Below are 22259 nucleotides of genomic sequence, written 5' to 3'. Positions count from 1 at the left end.
CAGAATTTCCTTCGTGCACAGCCAAGCCTGGGTCCCCGACACTCTAACCTGCAGTGCACAACCTCCGGAGTTGTCCTCCGGCATCGTGGTACTTCCTTTTGTGTCTTCGCTTGAGCTCCGGTTCACTCCTCTTCCAAGTGCCTGTTCCGGTACTTCTGTGGGTGCTGCCTGCTTCTGTGAGGGCTCCTTGACTTGCTGGGTGCCCCCTCTGTCTCCTCATCCAAGTGGCGACATCCCTCCTGGGCCACAGCAGCATCCAAAAACCCTAACCGCGACCCTTGCAGCTAGCAAGGCTTGTTTGCGGTCGTGCTGCATGGGAACACCTCTGCAAGCTTCTTCACGACGTGGGACATCCATCCTCCAAAGGGGAAGTTCCTACTCCTCTTCGTTCGTGCAGAATCCACAGCTTCTACCATCCGGTGGCAGCTTCTTTGCACCCTCAGCTGGCATTTCCTGGGCATCTGCCCACTCTCAACTTTGTCGCGACTCTTGGACTTGGTCCCCTTGTTCCACAGGTACTCTCATCCGGAAATCCACTTTTTTGCTTTGCTGGTGTTGGTCTTCCTTGCAGAATTCCCCTATCACGACTTCTGTGCTCTCTGGGGAATATAGGTGCACTTTACACCTACTTTTCAGGGTCTTGGGGTGGGCTATTTTTCTAACCCTCACTGTTTTCTTACAGCCCCAGCGACCCTCTACAAGCTCACATAGGTTTGGGGTCCATTTGTGGTTCGCATTCCACTTTTGGAGTATATGGTTTGTGTTGCCCCTATACCTATGTGCTCCTATTGCAATATACTGTAACTTTACATTGCTTGCATTACTTCCTTTTGCTATTACTGCATATTTTTGGTATTGTGTACATATATCTTGTGTATATTTGGCATCCTCATACTGAGGGTACTCACTGAGATACTTTTGGCATATTGTCATAAAAATAAAGTACCTTTATTTTTAGTATATCTGTGCATTGTGTTTTCTTATGATATTGTGCATATGACACCAGTGGTATAGTAGGAGCTTTGCATGTCTCCTAGTTCAGCCTAAGCTGCTCTGCTATAGCTACCTACTATCAGCCTAAGCTGCTAGAAACACCTCTTCTACACTAATAAGGGATAACTGGACCTGGTACAGAGTGTAAGTACCCCTTGGTACCCACTACAAGCCAGGCCAGCCTCCTACAGTATCTACTGGTAAAACATTTATATTATTATATTTATAAACAGACAACTATGCATATGGAGACCAGCAAAAATTAGAAAGAGGCCCACCTTACTGAAAAATATGTCCCAAAACTGCTTGAGTCAGGTGCTGACTCACTCAACGTATCTGCCCCCAGACTGAAGTGTTTCGTAAAAGCATGATAACCAGGCTGCCATTCTCAAAAATGTAAGTATAGCGTGCTGCTGCTGCTGTTGCTACCTCTGTTACTGAAGGGGTTGTTACTATACTAGAAAGGGGTTGACCTGCCTTTGAGTGACAATATTTCTTGCCATGTCCTGCTTGGAACGCTAGTCCATCTTTTGGAAACGTTTAAGCCTATCAATGTAAAAATTGAAACAACTGTAGATATTCAGAGAATGAGGTAACCTATCTGCAGGACTTCTTTTTTGGAAAGAGACTTTCAAGACCAAAGGCTCATTTCGTTGAAAACCGTTGCCATTTTAGATATAATTTTATATCGGTGTGTAATATAATTCTGTCCTTATGAAATTTTAGGAATTAGTGTTTGTCAATTCCTGACTCCAGCTCACTAAAGGGAGGTCAATGTCAGCACAGCAGCTATTTTAATCACAGGAATACAATAACTGGTTTGTGAATAAGTGGAAAATGGTTTTATATCGGTTAGCTCGGTACCTTGTAAAGTTCCATCTAGTAGGCAGTGGCCTCACCCCTGAAAATGCTGTAAAAAGTGTTTTAACTTGCCAGAAGAAAAGTACCAGCTCGATCCCTGGAATAACTTTAATGTACTTGTTTTAAGAGTCAGAGATTTTAAGCCACTGAGCATCCATCATGTAATAATAAGTTGCTTTTCAAAATATGGAATCCTAGTGGGTCACAATTCAACATACCTCTTGAAAATTTAAGAGGTAGGACGCGAATCAGGCAGTACCACGATTCGCTTCCATCACAGGGATTGTGGCATGCTGGGTTAAGTACACCACCATGCCTGTGATAGTTTTTCAATAAAGTATTTTGTTTTAAATGCAGCCCAGTTCCCATTAAAAAAAAATGTGATGCATTAAAAAAAATCCAAAATTTTAGTAGCCTACGCCTAAAAATGTTTTTGTCAACATCCACAAATGGGAAGAGGTCCCTCAGAAAATCCTTCACGTTTGGTATGGCGTTACCATTACCTTTATGTAGTTAGTAAAATGTTAATGTTTAGAGACGGGATTTTGGTCACAAAACAATCATTCACCTCATTGTAAATCGCTATTTGGAAGAAATGTCCTAAATACGCCCCTTCCAAATATCAAATCAGTATATACTTGCAAATTCAAATTGCAATTCAGTAACATGCTGCCGAATTGCAATTTGGGTTTTGTACATTCCATATAATAATCATGTCTCAGAATTTGGGCATCAGAGTCTTTGCTACCACAAAATCCCTTCACATATCTGGCTCAAGTGTCTTGCAGTTCAAACTGCAGCCCATGAACTCCCTCCTGGGCAACCCTAGAACATCTTGCAACTTCACCATTTAGAAAAGACTGCTTCCCAAAGTACTGGTTGAGTTGCTGTAGCTTAAGGATTGAGAGCTGCTCTCCACATTTTCTCGTATGAGAAAGAAGCTGGAATAAAACTACTTTCATCCTTTATTAGCTAGAGGTGCTGATGTACCATTTTCCTCAGAGAACAATGTGGCAGTGTGTGAGCAGATTCTAATGTTTGGGCAAATTAAACTTAATCAAGCACCCCTTTGCCTCATGTAAAAGGCAACCCACTGTGAACATCAAGATGAAATTCTTTTGTCAACAGGGGCCAGCGGGGAGGAGTAAGGATGTATAGCAACGGGTGCTTGTGAGATATAAATGACAGTGTAGGTCTTGATGCTTCAACTGACTGTTCGTTGACTTTGTAGGCTGAGGCTTATAGACCACGGAACTACAAGAGGATCTAGCTTGTTGGTAATATGGCCGATGGTAATAAAGCGTCTGCCATTTTTGTGAGGTTGAAAGCACCCTAAGCTCCGAGAATGGAGAGCTGTTGATAATAAAGCAGGCATCTACAGATGGGTTGTCTGTGTCTGCTTTGATTGATTGTAGGACCTCATTCATATGCTGCACAAAGACTCTCTGCTACACAACATGTCTTAAATCCAGTTTTTGACCTCTTGTGTGCTTCGGGACACTGGTATGAGATGCCATGTTGCGCTGCCTGCCAGCACCCACTCTTTATAGTACCATAGGACAATCGAATTCCCCCTGGGGCTGGTAGAAAACACTTTACAGTGGACTCATTACTGTCACAAACTGTTCCAGATCCAGGGTGAGAAACACATCAAAGAAGGTGCTCTCGTGTAAATGGAAACGGGCCTGAAGCAGTGAAGGAAAACTTACGAGGCTGAGATAACTAAACACTGAACTACATGTAAAGTATAGTGTGAAGTGAAGTCCATCCTTAACACCCCAGAGCACCCCAAAATGCCTCAAAAATGTGTCAGCAATCTAGTTTTCAAGCAGCAAAATGGGCAAGACAGACAACCTGAGCTCACATTTTATTCACTCTAACGGCTGAAGCGAAAAAGATCACAACTTGGAAAAGAACGATACACCCTAGACACAGGACACACAGGAAGACTAGTATATTAAAACAGAGCTGCGAGAAATGAAACAAGGTCTGCAGACAACTGATGGGGAACATACTCACTAACTTTTCTAATAGACGACATGTCAGAACGAAGAGACAAGCAAGGTTTGAAAACAGACTTGGCAGAGAAGCACATTTTGGACATTGAAGATGAGCCGCAGCAGGGATCAAATTTAAAAATGAATACCTAGAACCACACTTGAGTGGCAATAAGTTTCGAATCACTGGTAGAGTAATTCTCCAACACTGTCAATGTGGAATCTTAAGGTGAATTCTGCTTGGTAAACATATTTGGCAGGGAGCCCTTTCATTCCCAATTGTCACTCAGTTGCTAAATAATAAGGATCGGAAAGTGGATCTTCGACTGACCCACCACAAGCTCATTCAATAGGGTTCCAACTATCTCTTTCTCAGACTTCACTCCATGGGTATAGCAATTAGAGGAGCAACACCAGTTGGAGGCAAATTGTTATCCAGCTCTTCCCCTTCTGCCCCTTGATTTATGTAGGCCGTCGCATACATTAAATCCAAATGTAAGAAACTTGAATGTTCTTGGAGGACAAGTTACAGTACTCCAGAGAATGCAGCTTACAAACAGACTTTATGTGGGGGAATTGGGAAGGCTCAAATTGATTTCTTTTGCCAATCAGATTGTGGCTGACTCCAATACTCTAAAATAGAATTTTACTATTGTTCACTCATTCCTGGTGCCCAAAGCCTGTACTCAGCATTTCTCACCATCGACAGTCTTATGTGAAAACATTTCCCAGTTCTTTCAGTAGAAAATCAACAAGGTCTCTGCTGAATTTCCGGCAGATGACTCACAACTTCTACTTTTGGAGCTGGCCTGCCCAAGATGGCAGCTTCAGGCACCTCTTCTCATCTTATGAGCCCATCTCTTTGGACACTTCTGGATAGGCTATTCTGAGTTGCCATTCAGGATCACCATTGGAACCTTATCCACCGGCATTGCATCGAAAGCTCTGATTACTATCAACTCATTTGTTAGCAATCTTCTGAATAATTCCCTTCCCTGCACTTTTGGTCCCTAAGCCTTGGAAAAATGCCTATGTTCCACCTCTCCTACAAAACGCCTTCTGCAGAGCCTGAGGTTCTCTATAACTATGTGCCTACCTCCACAGAAAATCACCAGCTTACTCATGTTCTCAAAGCAAATAATCTTTTACTTGACTAACAATTCAGCTTCAGACCTTGTCATAGTACCGAATCTGCTCTACTTGAAGACTCTGATTTTATAAAACTGTGTCGGGATAAGGGGTGCACAACAATAGTGGTCTTATACGATCTGCCAAGAGCCTTCAATGAGGTTTCTCATTAACTACTGCTTTAGTGCATAGCTGCCTGCAGCAGTGTTGGTTCGAAGCTACAGTTGCCGAGGTCCTTTCTATCTGACAATTTCAATCAGTCTCGCTTCCTCCTTTTTCATCCAAAAGAAGCCACTAACGTATGACATCCTTCCCCTCAGGGTTATGCCTTGGGTGATACACTTTTTGTTGTCTATATATCTCTCCTTGCTGATATTATTCAGCCTCTTAGATTTCAGGTTGTGTTGTTTGTGGACGGCACCAAGCAATTGGTGTCCTTTTCTGAGGCCAGCAGTAATTTACAACTCTTTTAAATTTTCCTGGTGAGAGGGACAGACTAGATGAAGTTCAGCTGTTTAAAGCTTAATACATCTAAAACTGAAGTTATGTTTTTCTGGTGTTCCTCCTCTCTCTGCATCTAAAGCTGAAGTTATGCTTTACTGGTGTTCCTACCCTCTCTGGTCAGGCGCATGGTTGCCTGCAGTACTGGGCACCTCGCCATCCCCTGTGGATCATGCCAGGAACCTGAGGGTCAGATTTGATAAAGATGTTTTATTCACACAGCAGGTTAAGACTGTGACCCTCATTACAACCCTGGCGGTGGGTGAAAAAGTGGCAGTAATACTGCCAACAGACCATGGCGGTGATATCTCCGATAGACAGCTAATGTACCACACCAACCACCACAGCGGAAACAACAGCCACCACGGCAGTAGCCGCCTACAGCCAGGCGGAAGTCAAAGTTCTGCCCACCATATTAAGACCCTGCAAACCGCCACCTTTTCCGGGGCGGTACCAACGCCATCAAAAGCCTGGCGGAAACAGAGCACAAAAGCCAAAGGACTCACCATTGGAGACAATGGGAAGAACCACACCGCAATGGAACACGAACTGCAGGTCTTCTCGATGATCTTCTACGTTATGCTGCACCTGGAACACCGACGACGAAGATGAGTACAGCCGCCTAGCACACAAGGGAGGGTGAGAGGAAAAAGAGAGTGACACACAAACGCACAACACACACCATTCACACAAAAACCACACACACACAACCAACTGCAATACAAAAACAATTTGACCCTGAAAAACTGCAGAATAATGCAGGGACAACAAGAATTGACGAAAGTCATTGTAATTAGTTCAACATCAAAATTAAGAATACGATTTGGCCATGAAATAGATATGTACACTTGCATCAAAAAGGGACACTGTCCAGTCCACAGTACAAACACCCCACATGGACACAGAGCACAGTCCAAGGGCCAACTCGAAACCTGACTAAATCTGGATAGAATATTGCAGAGGCATCAGTTTACAAATAGGCAGGCACCTCAGTGGGGGAGTGTAGGAGGCTGGACTGGCTTGTAGTGAGTACCACGGGGTACTTACACCTTGCACCAGGCCCAGTTATCCCTTATTAGTGTATAGCATGTCTAGCAGCTTAGGCTGATAGATAATGGTAGCTTAGCAGAGCAGCTTAGGCTGAACTAGGAGACGTGTGAAGCTACTACAGTACCACTTAGTGTCATATGCACAATATCATAAAAAAACACAATACACAGTTATACTAAAAATAAAGGTACTTTATTTTTATGACAATATGCCAAAGTATCTTAGAGTGTACCCTCAGTGAGAGGATAGAAAATATACACAAGATATATATACACAATAGCAAAAATATGCAGTATAGTCTTAGAAAACAGTGCAAACAATGTATAGTTACAATAGGATGCAATGGGGAAACATAGGGATAGGGGCAACACCAACCATATACTCCAAAAGTGGAATGCGAACCACAAATGGACCCCAAACCTATGTGACCTTGTAGAGGGTCGCTGGGACTATTAGAAAATAGTGAGAGTTAGAAAAATAACCCTCCCCAAGACCCTGAAAAGTGAGTGCAAAGTGCACTAAAGTTCCCCTAAGGACAAAGAAGTCTTGTTAGAGGAATAAAGCAGGAAAGACACAAACCAACAATGCAACAACGCTGGATTTCCAATCTGGGGTACCTGTGGAACAAGGGGACCAAGTCCAAAAGTCACAAGCAAGTCGGAGATGGGCAGATGCCCAAGAAATGCCAGCTGCGGGTGCAAAGAAGCTTCTACTGGACAGAAGAAGCTGCGGTTTCTGCAGGAACGCAAAGGGCTAGAGACTTCCCCTTTGGAGGACGGATCCCACTCGCCTTGTAGAGTCGTGCAAAAGTGTTTTCCCGCCGAAAGAACGCCAACAAGCCTTGCTAGCTGCAAATCGTGCGGTTAGCGTTTTTGGATGCTGCTGTGGCCCAGGAGGGACCAGGAGGTCGCAAATTGGACCAGGAGGTAGAGGGGATGTCGAGCAAGATAAGGAGCCCTCTTAGCAGCAGGTAGCACCCGGAGAAGTGCCAGAAACAGGCACTACGAGGATGCGTGAAAAGGTGCTCACCCGAAGTCGCACAAAGAAGTCCCACGTCGCCGGAGAACAACTTAGGAGGTCGTGCAATGCAGGTTAGAGTGCCGTGGACCCAGGCTGGACTGTGCACAAAGGATTTCCGCCGAAAGTGCACGGAGGCCGGAGTAGCTGCAAAAGTCGCGGTTCCCAGCAATGCAGTCTAGCGAGGTGAGACAAGGACTTACCTCCACCAAACTTGGACTGAAGAGTCACTGGACTGTGGGGGCCACTTGGACAGAGTTGCTGGATTCGAGGGACCTCGCACGTCGTGCTAAGAGGAGACCCAAGGGACCGGTAATGCAGCTTTTTGATGCCTGCGGTTGCAGGGGGAAGATTCCGTCGACCCACGGGAGATTTCTTCGGAGCTTCTAGTGCAGAGAGGAGGCAGACTACCCCCACAGCATGCACCACCAGGAAAACAGTCGAGAAGGCGGCAGGATCAGTGTTACAGAGTTGCAGTAGTCGTCTTTGCTACTATGTTGCAGGTTTGCAGGCTTCCAGCGCGGTCAGCAGTCGATTCCTTGGCAGAAGGTGAAGAGAGAGATGCAGAGGAACTCGGATGAGCTCTTGCATTCGTTATCTAAAGTTTCCCCAGAGACAGAGACCCTAAATAGCCAGAAAAGAGGGTTTGGCTACTTAGGAGAGAGGATAGGCTACTAACACCTGAAGGAGCCTATCAGAAGGAGTCTCTGACGTCACCTGGTGCCACTGGCCACTCAGAGCAGTCCAGTGTGCCAGCAGCACCTCTGTTTCCAAGATGGCAGAGGTCTGGAGCACACTGGAGGAGCTCTGGACACCTCCCAGGGGAGGTGCAGGTCAGGGGAGTGGTCACTCCCCTTTCCTTTGTCCAGTTTCACGCCAGAGCAGGGCTAAGGGGTCCCTGAACCGGTGTAGACTGGCTTATGCAGAATTGGGCACATCTGTGCCCAAGAAAGCATTTCTAGAGGCTGGGGGAGGCTACTCCTCCCCTGCCTTCACACCATTTTCCAAAGGGAGAGGGTGTAACACCCTCTCTCAGAGGAAGTCCTTTGTTCTGCCATCCTGGGACAAGCCTGGCTTGACCCCAGGGGGGCAGAAACCTGTCTGAGGGGTTTGCAGCAGCAGCAGCTGCAGTGAAACCCCAGGAAAGGCAGTTTGGCAGTACCAGGGTCTGTGCTACAGACCACTGGGATCATGGAATTGTGCCAACAATGCCAGGATGGCATAGAGGGGGCAATTCCATGATCTTAGACATGTTACATGGCCATATTCGGAGTTACCATTGTGAAGCTACATATAGGTAGTGACCTATATGTAGTGCACGCGTGTAATGGTATCCCCGCACTCACAAAGTCCGGAGAATTGGCCCTGAACAATGTGGGGGCACCTTGGCTAGTGCCAGGGTGCCCTCACACTAAGTAACTTTGCACCTAACCTTTACCAGGTAAAGGTTAGACATATAGGTGACTTATAAGTTACTTAAGTGCAGTGTAAAATGGCTGTGAAATAACGTGGACGTTATTTCACTCAGGCTGCAGTGGCAGGCCTGTGTAAGAATTGTCAGAGCTCCCTATGGGTGGCAAAAGAAATGCTGCAGCCCATAGGGATCTCCTGGAACCCCAATACCCTGGGTACCTCAGTACCATATACTAGGGAATTATAAGGGTGTTCCAGTGAGCCAATGTAAATTGGTAAAATTGGTCACTAGCCTGTTAGTGACAATTTGGAAAGAAATGAGAGAGCATAACCACTGAGGTTCTGATTAGCAGAGCCTCAGTGAGACAGTTAGGCACCACACAGGGAACACATACATATAGGCCACAAACTTATGAGCACTGGGGTCCTGACTAGCAGGGTCCCAGTGACACATAACAAACATACTGAAAACATAGGGTTTTCACTATGAGCACTGGGCCCTGGCTAGCAGGATCCCAGTGAGACAGTGAAAACACCCTGACATACACTCACAAACAGGCCAAAAGTGGGGGTAACAAGGCTAGAAAGAGGCTACTTTCTCACAGGGAGGGGGGGTCACCTCAGCCGGATGCAGTAACAAGCCTACTGGTTCTGGAGGGGGCAACATGCCCTGTGCTTTGTCCTGGGGAGTGCAAGGCCACAGTCTCTCGAGTGGGTGTCTTTATAGGAGGCTGGCCTGGCTTGTAGTGGGTACCAAGGGGTACTTACACCTTGCACCAGGTCCAGGTATCCCTTATTAGTGTAGAGGGGTGTCTAGCAGCTTAGGCTGATAGAAAAGGTAGCTTAGCAGAGCAGCTTAGGCTAAACTAGGAGACGAGTGAAGCTCCTACAGTACCACTAGAGTTGTATGCACAATATCATAAGAAAACACAATACACAGATATACTAAAAATAAAGGTACTTTATTTTTATGACAATATGCCAAAGTATCTCAGTGAGTACCCTCAATATGAGGATAGCAAATATGCACAAGATATATGTACACAATACCAAAATATGCAGTAATAGCAATAGAAAACAGTGCAAGCAATGTATAGTCACAATAGAATGCAATGGGAGCACATAGGGATAGGGGCAACACAAACCATATACTCTAGAAGTGGAATGCGAACCACGAATGGACCCCAAACCTATGTGAGCTTGTAGAGGGTCACTGGGACTGTAAGAAAACAGTGAGGGTTAGAAAAATAGCCCACCCCAAGACCCTGAAAAGTGGGTGCAAAGTGCACCTAAGTTCCCCAGAGAGCACAGAAGTCGTGATAGGGGAATTCTGCCAGGAAGACAAACACCAGCAATGCAACAACAATGGATTTCCAGACGAGAGTACCTGTGGAACAAGGGGACCAAGTCCAAGAGTCACAATCAAGTCGGGAGTGAGCAGATGCCCAGGAAATGCCAGCTGTTGGTGCAAAGAAGCTGCCACCGGATGGTAGAAGCTGTAGATTCTACCAGAACGACAAGGGCTAGAAACTTCCCCTTTGGAGGATGGATGTCCCACGTCGTGAAGAAGCTTGCAGAGGTGTTTCCGTGCAGAAAGACCGCAAACAAGCCTTGCTAGCTGCAAGGGTCGCGGTTAGGGTTTTTGGATGCTGCTGTGGCCCAGGAGAGACCAGGATGTCACCAATTGCGTGAGGAGACAGAGGGGGCGTCCAGCAAGACAAAGAGCCCACTCAGAAGCAAGCAGCACCCGCAGAAGTGCCGGAACAGGCACTACAAAGTGGAGTGAACCGGAGCTCACCCGAAGTCACAAAGGAAGGTCCCACGACACCGGAGGACAACTCAGGAGGTCGTGCACTGCAGGTTAGAGTGTCGGGGACCCAGGCTTGGCTGTGAACAAAGGAAATCCTGGAAGAGTGCACAGGAGCCGGAGCAGCTGCAAATCACGCGGTACCCAACAATGCAGTCTTGCTTGGGGAGGCAAAGACTTACCTCCACCAAACTTGGACTGAAGAGTCACTGGACTGTGGGAGTCACTTGGACAGAGTTGCTGAGTTCAAGGGACCTCGCTCGTCGTGCTGAGAGGAGACCCAGAGGACCAGTGATGCAGTCTTTTGGTGCCTGCGTTAGCAGGGGGAAGATTCCGTCGACCCACGGGAGATTTCTTCAGAGCTTCTAGTGCAGAGAGGAGGCAGACTAACCCCACAGCATGCACCACCAGGAAAACAGTTGAGAAGGCGGCCGGATCAGCGTTACAAGGTCGCAGTAGTCGTCTTTGCTACTTTGTTGCAGTTTTGCAGGCTTCCAGAGCAGTCAGCGGTCGATTCCGTGGCAGAAGGTGAAGAGAGAGATGCAGAGGAACTCTGATGAGCTCTTGCATTCGTTATCTAAAGAATTCCCCAAAGCAGAGACCCTAAATAGCCAGAAAAGGAGGTTTGGCTACTTAGGAGAGAGGATAGGCTAGCAACACCTGGAGGAGCCTATCAGAAGGAGTCTCTGACGTCATCTGCTGGCACTGGCCAGTCAGAGCAGTCCAGTGTGCCAGCAGCACCTCTGTTTCCAAGATGGCAGAGGTCTGGAGCACACTGGAGGAGCTCTGGGCACCTCCCAGGGGAGGTGCAGGTCAGGGGAGTGGTCACTCCCCTTTCCTTTGTCCAGTTTCGCGCCAGAGCAGGGCTGGGGATCCCTGAACCGGTGTAGACTGGCCTATGCAGAGATGGGCACCATCTGTGCCCATCAAAGCATTTCCAGAGGCTGGGGGAGGCTACTCCTCCAATGCCTTAACACCTTTTTCCAAAGGGAGAGGGTGTAACACCCTCTCTCTGAGGAAGTCCTTTGTTCTGCCTTCCTGGGCCAAGCCTGGCTGGACCCCAGGAGGGCAGAAACCTGTCTGAGGGGTTGGCAGCAGCAGCAGCTGCAGTGAAACCCCGGGAAAGGTAGTTTGGCAGTACCCGGGTATGAGCTAGAGACTCAGGGGATCATGGAATTGTCTTTCCAATGCCAGAATGGCATTGGGGTGACAATTCCATGATCTTAGACATGTTACATGACCATGTTCGGAGTTACCATTGTGATGCTATACATATGTCGTGACATATGTATAGTGCACGCGTGTAATGGTGTCCCTGCACTCACAAAGTCCGGGGAATTTGCCCTGAACAATGTGGGAGCACCTTGGCTTGTGCCAGGGTGCCCACACACTAAGTAACTTAGCACCCAACCTTTACCAGGTAAAGGTTAGACATATAGGTGACTTATAAGTTACTTAAGTGCAGTGGTAAATGGCTGTGAAATAACGTGGACGTTATTTCACTCAGGCTGCAAGGGCAGGCCTGTGTAAGAATTGTCAGAGCTCCCTATGGGTGGCAAAAGAAATGCTGCAGCCCATAGGGATCTCCTGGAACCCCAATACCCTGGGTACCTCAGTACCATATACTAGGGAATTATAAGGGTGTTCCAGTATGCCAATGTAAATTGGTGAAATTGGACACTAGCCTGTTAGTGACAATTTGGAAAGAAATGAGAGAGCATAACCACTGAGGTTCTGGATAGCAGAGCCTCAGTGAGACAGTGAGTCATAACACAGGTAACACATACAGGGCACACTTATGAGCACTGGGGCCCTGGCTGGCAGGTTCCAAGTGACACATACAACTAAAACAACATATATACAGTGAAATATGTGGGTAACATGCCAGGCAAGATGGTACTTTCCTACAGTCTTCCCCACTGGTTCTGGAGAGGGCAACATGCCCTGTGCTTTATCCTGGGGAGTGCAAGGCCACAGTCTCTCGAGTGGGTGGATACCACACTGGTTCTGGAGGGGCAAAATGCCCTGTGCTTTGTCCTGGGGAGTGCAAGGCAACCGTCTCTTGAGTGGGTGTCTTCCCCACTGATTCTGGAGGGGGCAGCCTGCACATTAGCCCCTGGAGGGTGGACTACATGGCATCCGCCGGCCATGATGGCTGCACTGTGGTGGTGGTTGTGGGAAGCTCCTGGGCAGCTCCTGCACTCTGTGATGGCTGCATGCTGGTGGTGGTGGTTGTGGGAGGCTCCTGGTCAGCCCCTGCACTCTGTGATTGTTGCATGGTGGTGGTGGTTTTGAGAGGCTCCTGGTCAGCCCCTGCACTCTGTGATGGCTGCATGCTGGTGTTGGTTGGGGGGAGCTCCTGGTCAGCCCATGCACTTTGTGATGGCAGCACATCCACGGCTGGCAGTGGGGGCCCTGTGACAGCTGTTGGTGGTGGCGGTGTTTCCCTCACAGCTTCCGCTGGTGTAGAAGGCCCCTTCTCCTCCTGGTCATGGGCTGGGGATCCCTTAACCTTCCTGACAGGTTTAGATGGGCTCTTCCTCTCTCTGCCTGCTGGTGCAGGCTCTTTTCCCTTCTTCCCAGCTGGTGCAGGCTCCTTCCCCTTCTTCCCAGCTGGTGCAGGCTCCTTCCCCTTCTTCCCAGCTGGTGCAGGCTCCTTCCCCTTCCTCACAGCTGGTGCTGGACTTCCTGGTTGTGCTGCCTCCTTCCCCTTCAGTGTTGTTGTTCTGGTATCCCTACCACCACGAGTAGATGGTGCTACTACTTGCCCCCTGGCCTGGTTAGCTGAGGTTCTGGGCTGTGTCCTTGATACAATGCCCATACGTGCGGGACGGGAGGGAGGGTTTGGGAAGAGGTCAATTTGGGAAAGGAAACGTTTTTTAGGGACATTGGGGCAGGAGGAGGGAAGAGTAACGGGAGTGGAGGATGAGGGAGTGGTCATCGGAGGTGTATGTCTGCTGGATTTGGGTGCATGTGCATGGGTTGTGTGCTGTTGTGAGGTGGATGGCTGTTGGGTGTCTGAGTGCTTGCGTTTGTGTCCCTTAGGAGTGGGGTGACAGACACTTTGGGAGAGGACACAGGGGACGCATGCATGGATGCTGTGGAGGTGTCTGCCAATGAGGAGTGTGTTCTGCTTGGTGTGGTGATAATGCTGGTAGTGGATATTGATGTAGTGCATGCAGGTGTGAGTGTAGACGTAACTGGGTGGGAGGCGGAGGAGGGGGAGGCAGTGGAGACAATAGATGATGTTGTGTCTGCAATTGAATGGTGTTTGTGTGAGTGCCTGTGGGAATAACTATGGTGCTTGTGTTTGCCTGCGCCACTCTTGTGTGTTGTCTTGTGTGCATGCTCGTGCTTGGGATGGGTTGGAGTTCAGGAAAATGGGACTGGGAAGTGGAAGCTTTAGGGGCGACGGTAGAAACAGGGACAATGGCTGCCATCAGAGGGGAGGCCAGAGCCTGAATCTATCTCTGTTGGGCCACCAGTCCACTGTGAATGCCCTCCAGGAATGCATTAAATTGCTGCATTTGTTATGCCAGTCCCTGGATGGCATTCACAATGGTTGGTTGCCCTACAGAGATGGACCTCAGGAGGTCAATAGCCTCCTCACTCGGGGTAGCAGGGCTCACTGGGGCAGGGCGTGAGGTGCCTGGGGCGAAGGGGATTCCCACCCTCCTGGGTGAGCGGGCATGGGCAACTCGCTCAGAAGCTACTGGGAGGGCGGTGCTGGTACACCACCAGGGAGCTCCCATCAGTGGCGGTATCAGAGTCTGTATTGTCCCCTCCAGTCTCTGCCGTGGTGCTCCCCTCGCCCTCTGTCCCACAAGTTCCCTCACCATCGGTGGACTCTGCCTCCAGGGTCCTGTGGGATGCAGCTCCCTCTGTCGCTGGTGGATTTTCTCCTCTGCCTGATGATGCTAATGCACATAAGGACAGGATGGTAAAAGCAGAAAGGCAGGGAGGGAGACAAAGGATACACAGGGTCAATGACTGCACCAAGACCACCGTTGGCGTAAACAGCACCCTCACACACAGGGAACAGGCCTAAGCACTATGCATTGCACTACCAGTGAAATGCCTAGTCACCAAGGCATTAGGAGGGGCACACACCGCCAACTGCAGTACACATGGGACTCACAATGCCCTGCCCAGAAGTGAATACTAACAAGCTAGGTAAGCAGTATTATCCATTCAACCCTTAGCTTCCAGAGTACCTACGCTGCTATGTCTGGCCTGGCCTAAGGGGCACCCACTGACACACAACCACCACCCGGCTACCACCCCACCAGCCGTAAATTGTAATGATAGCCACTGTACTCACCCCTTTGTGGCTGCTGTGATGCCCTCAAGTGCCCATCCAGCTCAGGGTAGGCCACCGGCAGTATGCGGGCCATCGGGGGGGGTCAGGGTCCGACTGGTACCCGTTCCTCGTTGGAAGGCCATCCCCAGCTGGGCCTCTGTGGTCTTTCGTGCCCAGCATCTCACATCCTCCCACCGTTTGTGACAGTGGGTGCTCCGCCTTCCACAGACCCCCACCCCCAGGGTCCGCACCTTCTTGGCGATACCACGCCATATTCCCTTCTTTTGATGGGCGCTGACCTGCAGAGGCAATACAGACAGGAAAACACCATAAAAGTAACAGTCCAGCCTGTCACACAAATGGCCCACCGTACCCGTTTCCATCACCATTGGCACACACATAGCCCAGTTCACAACATGTACACCGCCAAGAGGACGTCCTCCCACCCCCCCTTACACAATGCCTTCACACACAACTCCATGCATTCATGCCACATGCATTGTGCCCACAGTGTACTCACCTGTCGTTATGGAGGCCCATACAGCAGTCCGTACTGGGGTAGGACCCCATCCACCAGTCGCTCCAACTCCTCAGAAGTGAAGGATGGGGCCCTTTCCCTGGTCACACTGGCCATGATGGGTTCCAGACACAGGTCACAGCAGCACATGCAGTGTAGGTCCTCTCCTATGGAAGGTCAGGAAACAAGTGAGGAATGTGAATTAAAATGGACGTCACCTCCACCGCGGTGCACACCGTCACCACCGGCACACATACCTATTGGCCACTTTACCCCATAGTGCCTAATAAGAACCAATGAGGAATTGCATAGCGGTTCACGGCCGCCTACCGCCATGGCGCACAACGTCGGCAGCATTACCTCACTTCCAGCTGTCCCACCACACAGGACAGACGGTCGCCATTTTAGGGGGGGTAAACAGGCCTATTGATAATTGCTGCGTCACAGGATAAATAGGCACATACTTTTTAAATTACACTGTCCCAAAACATGTTTGCAGGATGTGGACTGCTGTTGTGGTATAGTTCTTCAAATTGTGACAGCCTACTCACTCTCGTGTCCCTTAGATACCTACTGCTGTGGATGAATAGGAGATGGAGAAATACCTCTGTGTACAGACCCCTGGTGGACTTCGCTGCACTGGAGGACACGCACATTATACTCACCTATAGACTGGACAGGGCCACAATCAAAGAGCTGGAACCTGACCTGATATCAGCTATCTGTCATCCCACTGGGATACCCCCTCTTGTGCAGGTTCTATCAGTGCTCAAATCTTTCCAAGTGACAGTGGGCTTGCAGCAGGAATGTCATAGCCAATGTTCTCAATCGTGCTAGCAAGAGGGTTGTCGGCCCTGATATGGGACATATCCCCAATATAATTGGGGCAATTGACGGAACACATATTGCATTTGTACCCCCCCCCGGCAAATGTGCAGATGGTGTACCTGGCGGACCAGTACATCTCCCACGTCAATGCTATATATCCTGGGTCGGTGCATGATGCCTTTGTCCTAAGGAATAGCAGCATCCCAAATGTGATGTCCAAACTACAGAGGCACAGGGTGTGCCTAATAGGTGAGCCCTGGTTCCCACCCAGTATAAGTTGGTGTATGCCTATGCTGTTGGCCATATAGGATAGTGTGTGGCTAAACGTTGTCCCTCAATATTTGCAGGTGACTCTGGATACCCAAACCTATCATGGCTGCTGACTCCAGTGAGGAATGCCAGGACAAGGGCAGAAGAACATTATAATGAGGCATGCTGCAAGTTGCACAACCTGGCCCTCAGATGCCATGTACCTTTTCTGCATAGAGGAGGAGACTGGAGATGCCCTTGTGGCAGCAGTGGACCCTGAGGACAGTGAGGATGAGGAGGCAGAGGATGAGGATGTGGACAACAGAACATTGGTGACACATCAGTACTTTCAATGACACACAGGTCAGACAGTGTTACTTCACATTTCTATGACTATTGGTGTATTTTGTGTGGCATTGGCATGCTGGCATGACCCACTTCTTTGCCCTACGTACTGTTACCTATGGATATTCATTTTACAGATGTTGGTGATATGACAACATTCTCCTGATGTGATCACAACAGCCAGCTACAGGTCATTAATTTCATTCTCATACTATTTACAGTTCATTTGCAATGGTTGTAGCTGTTTCAATCATTACAAATTTGCAATACATGAAATACTAGTAGTTAAGTTTTATCCAAGGGTGTTTATTGTTATGCTAAAATATAGAGGGGAAAGTGCAATGGAATGGGGTGATGATGGAGGAAAGTCCAGGGTATTGTTCCAGTCTGTTTGTAGCACAGGTTCTTTGTCCATGGGGACATAGGAAGGGGAGCAATGGCAGTTTAAGGTGGACAAGGTAACTAAGTGGGACACAAGGGTGACAATCAGGAGAGTCTCATTTCCTGGCGGTGGTCTTGGCAAGTGTCCCTGGCTTCTGTCTGGTTCGCAGGGAACGTTTGCGGGGTGGTTCACCTTCTGCAGGGAGAGGGGCGCTGGTGGCCTGTTGGTCCTGTGGCGGGGCCTCCTGGCCACTAGCGGAAGTGGAGGGCTGTTCGATGACTGGTTGGTGGCAGGGGCCCGCTGGTGTGCTGTTGCCTCCCTCATGATGTTGGCCATGTCTGTCAGCACCCCTGCTATGGAGATCAGGGTATTGTTAATGGCCTACAAGTCGTCCCTGATCCCCTGATACTGTCCCTCCTGCAGCCGCCTGTTCTCCTGTACGTTGTCTAGGCTCTGGCCCATCGTGTCCTGGGAATGTTGGTAGGCACCCAGGATCTCAGATAGTGCATCCTGGAGAGTCGGTTCCCTGGTCCTGGCCTCCCCCTTGAACACAGCAGTCCTCCCAGTGTCCCTGTCGGCCTGTTCCTCTGTCCCCAGAGAATGGTTTGCCCACTGCCACTGACCCCAGATCCCTGATTGTCCTGTGGCTGAGGTGTGGTCTGGGGTCACTGTACAGGTGGGCACACTGCTGATTAACGTGTCTTGGGGACAGAGGTGTGGGTACACTGGGTAGGTGCTGTGGTGTTGGTTCCTGATGGGGGAGGCTCTGGGGTGGTCTGTGAGTGGGCTTGGGTGACCGGCTGTCCAGTGGTGCCTGATGGGCCAGGTAGATCGTCCAGATCCAGAAGTCCATAGTTACTGTCATCACTGTGGGCCTCTTCTGTTGGGGGACTGGAGAGTGGTGGCACCTCCTCTCCAGTGACATTGGCTGGGGTACCTGTGAGGATATAAATGATGTATTATGCTTTAAGTGTCTGACATTTGTACTTCTGTAGCTTCCCCTCTATGTTTGTTGATCCCCCTGCCAGCTTTTGATTGTGTATGGTGGTTCATTGTGGTTTTGTTAGTTTCCCTATGCTGTGCATGCTTTAATGAAGTTTGTCCATAAGAGTGTCCATGCAAGGGGGTGCGGGGTCCATGCATTGGTACAGCATGCAGGGCCTGGCATTGGGATTAGTCAGATGTGATGGTGGAGTGTGTGGGATGTAGTGGAGTGACGGGAGTGAGGGTGAGGCTGTGTGATGGCATGCAGGCATGGGGAGTGATAATTGTTAAAAGTTGACTTACCAGTGTCCAGTCCTCCGCCAACTCCAGCAAGTCCCTCAGGAAGCAGCATTGCCAGTACCTGCTCCTCTCATGCTGTGAGTTGTGGGAGAGGAGGTGGGGGTCCACCGCCAGTCCTCTGTATGGCTAGCTGGTGTCTTGCTGCTATGGAACGTACCTTCCCCTGTAGGTCGTTCCACCTCTTCCCGATGTCGTCCCTTGTTCTTGGGTGCTGTTCCACGGCGTTGACCCTGTCCACAATTCTCCTCCATAGCTCCATCTTCCTTGCTATTGATATCTGCTGCACCTGTGCTCCAAAGAGCTGTGGCTCTACCCTGACAATTTCCTCCACCGTGACCCTTAACTCCTCCTCAGTGAAATGGGAGTGCCTTTGTGGTGCCATGGTTGTTGTGTGATGTGTGTTGGTGAAGATGTGTTGGGGTGTGTGATGTGGAGTGTGTGAGGGATGTATGGGTGTCAGTGGTATGTGTTTCTAGTTGTCTCTGTGCTATTCTTCTCAGTCTCATGGTGGCAATAGTTGTTGGTAAAGGGTTGTGGGTAATGTGGGTGTGCGTTTTATAGTGGTGTGGGTGTGTAGGTGTGGTGTGTGCATCAGTGTCAGGTGTGTGTTTTTCGTATTGGCCAATGTAGTGTTGCTGAGCGCAGCGGTATGTACTGACAATGGTTTACCACAATTGAATGTGTACCGTGGTGATTCGTGGGTCATAATGTGATGGGTGTTATTCTGTTGGCATAACAGAGTGGATTTTGGGACCACCACCTTAACACTGATCTTTGTGCTGGCGGATTTGTGTATGTGGCTGTAGTCTGTTGGATTGTTGTGTTTGTGTCATAATATAGTGAACTGATATTCAGCAGCGCGGCGGTAAGTTGGCAGCCGCCAGCGCAGCAGTAAGTGGGATTTACCGCCATTGTTATAATGAGGGCCTGTATTTGGTATCTTTTTTTCAATTCTAAATTTTGTAAAATCTTTTTTAGACTGGTTTCTAAATCTACTAGAAAAGCTATTGTACACTCCTTAATCACTTTTCACCTTGACTATGTGAACAGTCTGTACCTGGGCCTTTCTACTTACCTTCTGCAATGCCTTCAGTTGATCCATAATGAGGCAGCTTTACTTCTTTTAAACACTCCCAGACATGAATCCATCTCCGGGCATTTCAAATAAACGACTTCCGGTCCATCAGTGTATGTCATTTAGATGTCTCTTGCTTACCTTCCATCACAAACATCCTGCCTATTTGAAGAAGAGAATTCTGGCTGAAATTCCCTTAAGATCTTTGAGATCTTCTAACCACATTCCTACTGCGCATCATACTCGCCTGGGGCCAATCTTTTTCCTACCTGGCCCCTATATTTGGAAAGCACTACATCTCAACATCTGGGCCTCCACTGATTAAAAAAACAGGTGAAAATGAGGCCTTTCCAGTCTTGTTAATTCAGTTGCTGTTGCACTAATTTACTTACTTCAAGTAATAGCGCCATGACTTCTTTTAGACAGCTGTGTGCTTTATAGATGGGATATTCAGTCTTTCATTCATGGATACAGGAAACCAGAAGAGCATTCAACTACCACAAGAAAAAACTAAAAACCATGATATACAGCATGCCATGCTATCGATATAGGGAAATAATAGGAATATAATTGATAGACATATATAAAAATGTAAAATCCTAAACCCCAATACAAATATTTTAGGTGAGGGATAGTTTTAAAACCTATGTAAATAGTGAACCTCTGCAGAAATATATAGGTCATAGTGAACATTAGTTTTAAGAAACACTGAGAGGTTGACAGAAGAAAATGGTTTTGCATCATTGTAGGAAAGTACCCTCTTTTTGGCATGTTACCCCCAATTTCTGCCTAATGTCAGTGTGTTTGACTGTGTCACTGGGATCCTGCTAGCCAGGACCCCAGATCCTATGGTTTTTGGCCTGCTTGTCAGTATGTTTCACTGTTTTTGTCAGTATGCTTGACTGTGTCACTGGAGTCCTGCTAACAAGGACCCCAGTGCTTATGCTCTCTCTCCTCCCAAATTGGTCACTACATGCTGGTAACCCAGTATTTCATCCCATATTGACATACTGGTCACCCCTTATAAGTCCCTAGTATAGGGGATCCTTAAGGGCTGCAGCATTACTTTTGCCACCCATAGGGAGCCCATACAAAGGCTTCTAAAGGACTGTCATTGTACCTGTGTGAAATGTTTCATGCATCATTTCACAGCCACTTACACTGCACAAGGTCACTTATAAGTCACCTATATGTCAGGCCTTCCAACCCTGAAGGTTGGGTGCAAAGTAACTGTGTGTGAGGGCACCCCTACACTAGCAGAGGTGCCCCAATGTCATCAGGACCATTTTCTCAGACTTCGCGAGTTCAGGGATGCCATTTTACGCGTGCCCTGGACATAGGTCAAAATACCTATGTCCAGCCTCACAATGGTAACTCTGAATATGGCTATGTAAGGTGTCTAACATCTGGGAAGTGTACCCCAATACTGATTCTAGTATTGGTTTTACAACTCCATGCACTCTGGGGGCTCCAAAGTGGACCCCCAGTACTGCCATATCAGCCTTCTGAGGTTTTCCAGGCAGCCCCAGCTGCTGCAACCTCACAGACAGCTTTCTGCCCTCCCGTTGATTGAGCAGCCCAAACCCAGGAAGGCAGAACAAAGGATTTCCTTTGGGAGAGGGGTGTTACACTATCTCCCTTTGGAAATATTTGTTACAGGCATGGAAGGGGTAGCCTCCAAGAGCCTCTGGACACACTTTGAAGGGCACAGATGGTGCCCTCCTTGCATAATCCAGTCTACACCGATTCAGGGACCCCCAGTCCCTGCTCTGGTGTGAAAGTGGACAAAGGAAAGGGGAGTGACCACTCCCCTGTCCATCACCACCCCAGGGGTGGTGCCCAGAGTGTCCCTGGGTTTTGCCATCTTGGATTCCAAGATGGTAGGGCACCCTGGGAGCATCTGAGTGGCCAGTGCCAGCAAGTGATGTCAGAGCCCTCCCGTGATAGGTGCTTATCTGTGTAGCTAGCCAATCCCCCTTTCAGGGCTATTTAGGGTCTCTCCTCTGGGTGTTTCTTCAGATTCAGATTTCAAGACTCCAGCAGGAATCCTCTGCATCCTTTACTTCATCTTCTACCGACAGAACCTCAGCTGAATCCTCCAGGAACTCTACAAACTGCAACAAATAAGCAAAGACGACTCATGAAACATTGCATCTTCAGCTCCTGGCAGCAACTACAACTGTTTCCAGGTTGTGCATCCTCTGAGGACTGCCTGTCTTCAGCCTGCACCAGAAGAACCAAACGAACCTCTGGTGGAGTGTGAGAAGGTAGCCTCTTTCTAGCCTTGTTACCCCCACTTTTGGCCTGTTTGTGAGTGTATGTCAGGGTGTTTTGTCACTGTTTTCACTGTCTCACTGGGAACCTGATAGCCAGGCCTCAGTGCTCATAGTGAAAACACCATGTTTTCAGTATGGTTGTTATGTGTCACTGGGATCCTGCTAGTCAGGACCCCAGTGCTCATAGGTTTGTGGCCTATATGTATGTGTCACTGGGACCCTGTCACACAGGGCCC

This window comes from Pleurodeles waltl, chromosome 3_1 (genome assembly GCF_031143425.1).
Source record: "Pleurodeles waltl isolate 20211129_DDA chromosome 3_1, aPleWal1.hap1.20221129, whole genome shotgun sequence".
In the NCBI taxonomy this organism is placed as follows: Eukaryota; Metazoa; Chordata; class Amphibia; order Caudata; family Salamandridae; genus Pleurodeles; species Pleurodeles waltl.
This window is presented reverse-complemented; position numbering follows the sequence as displayed.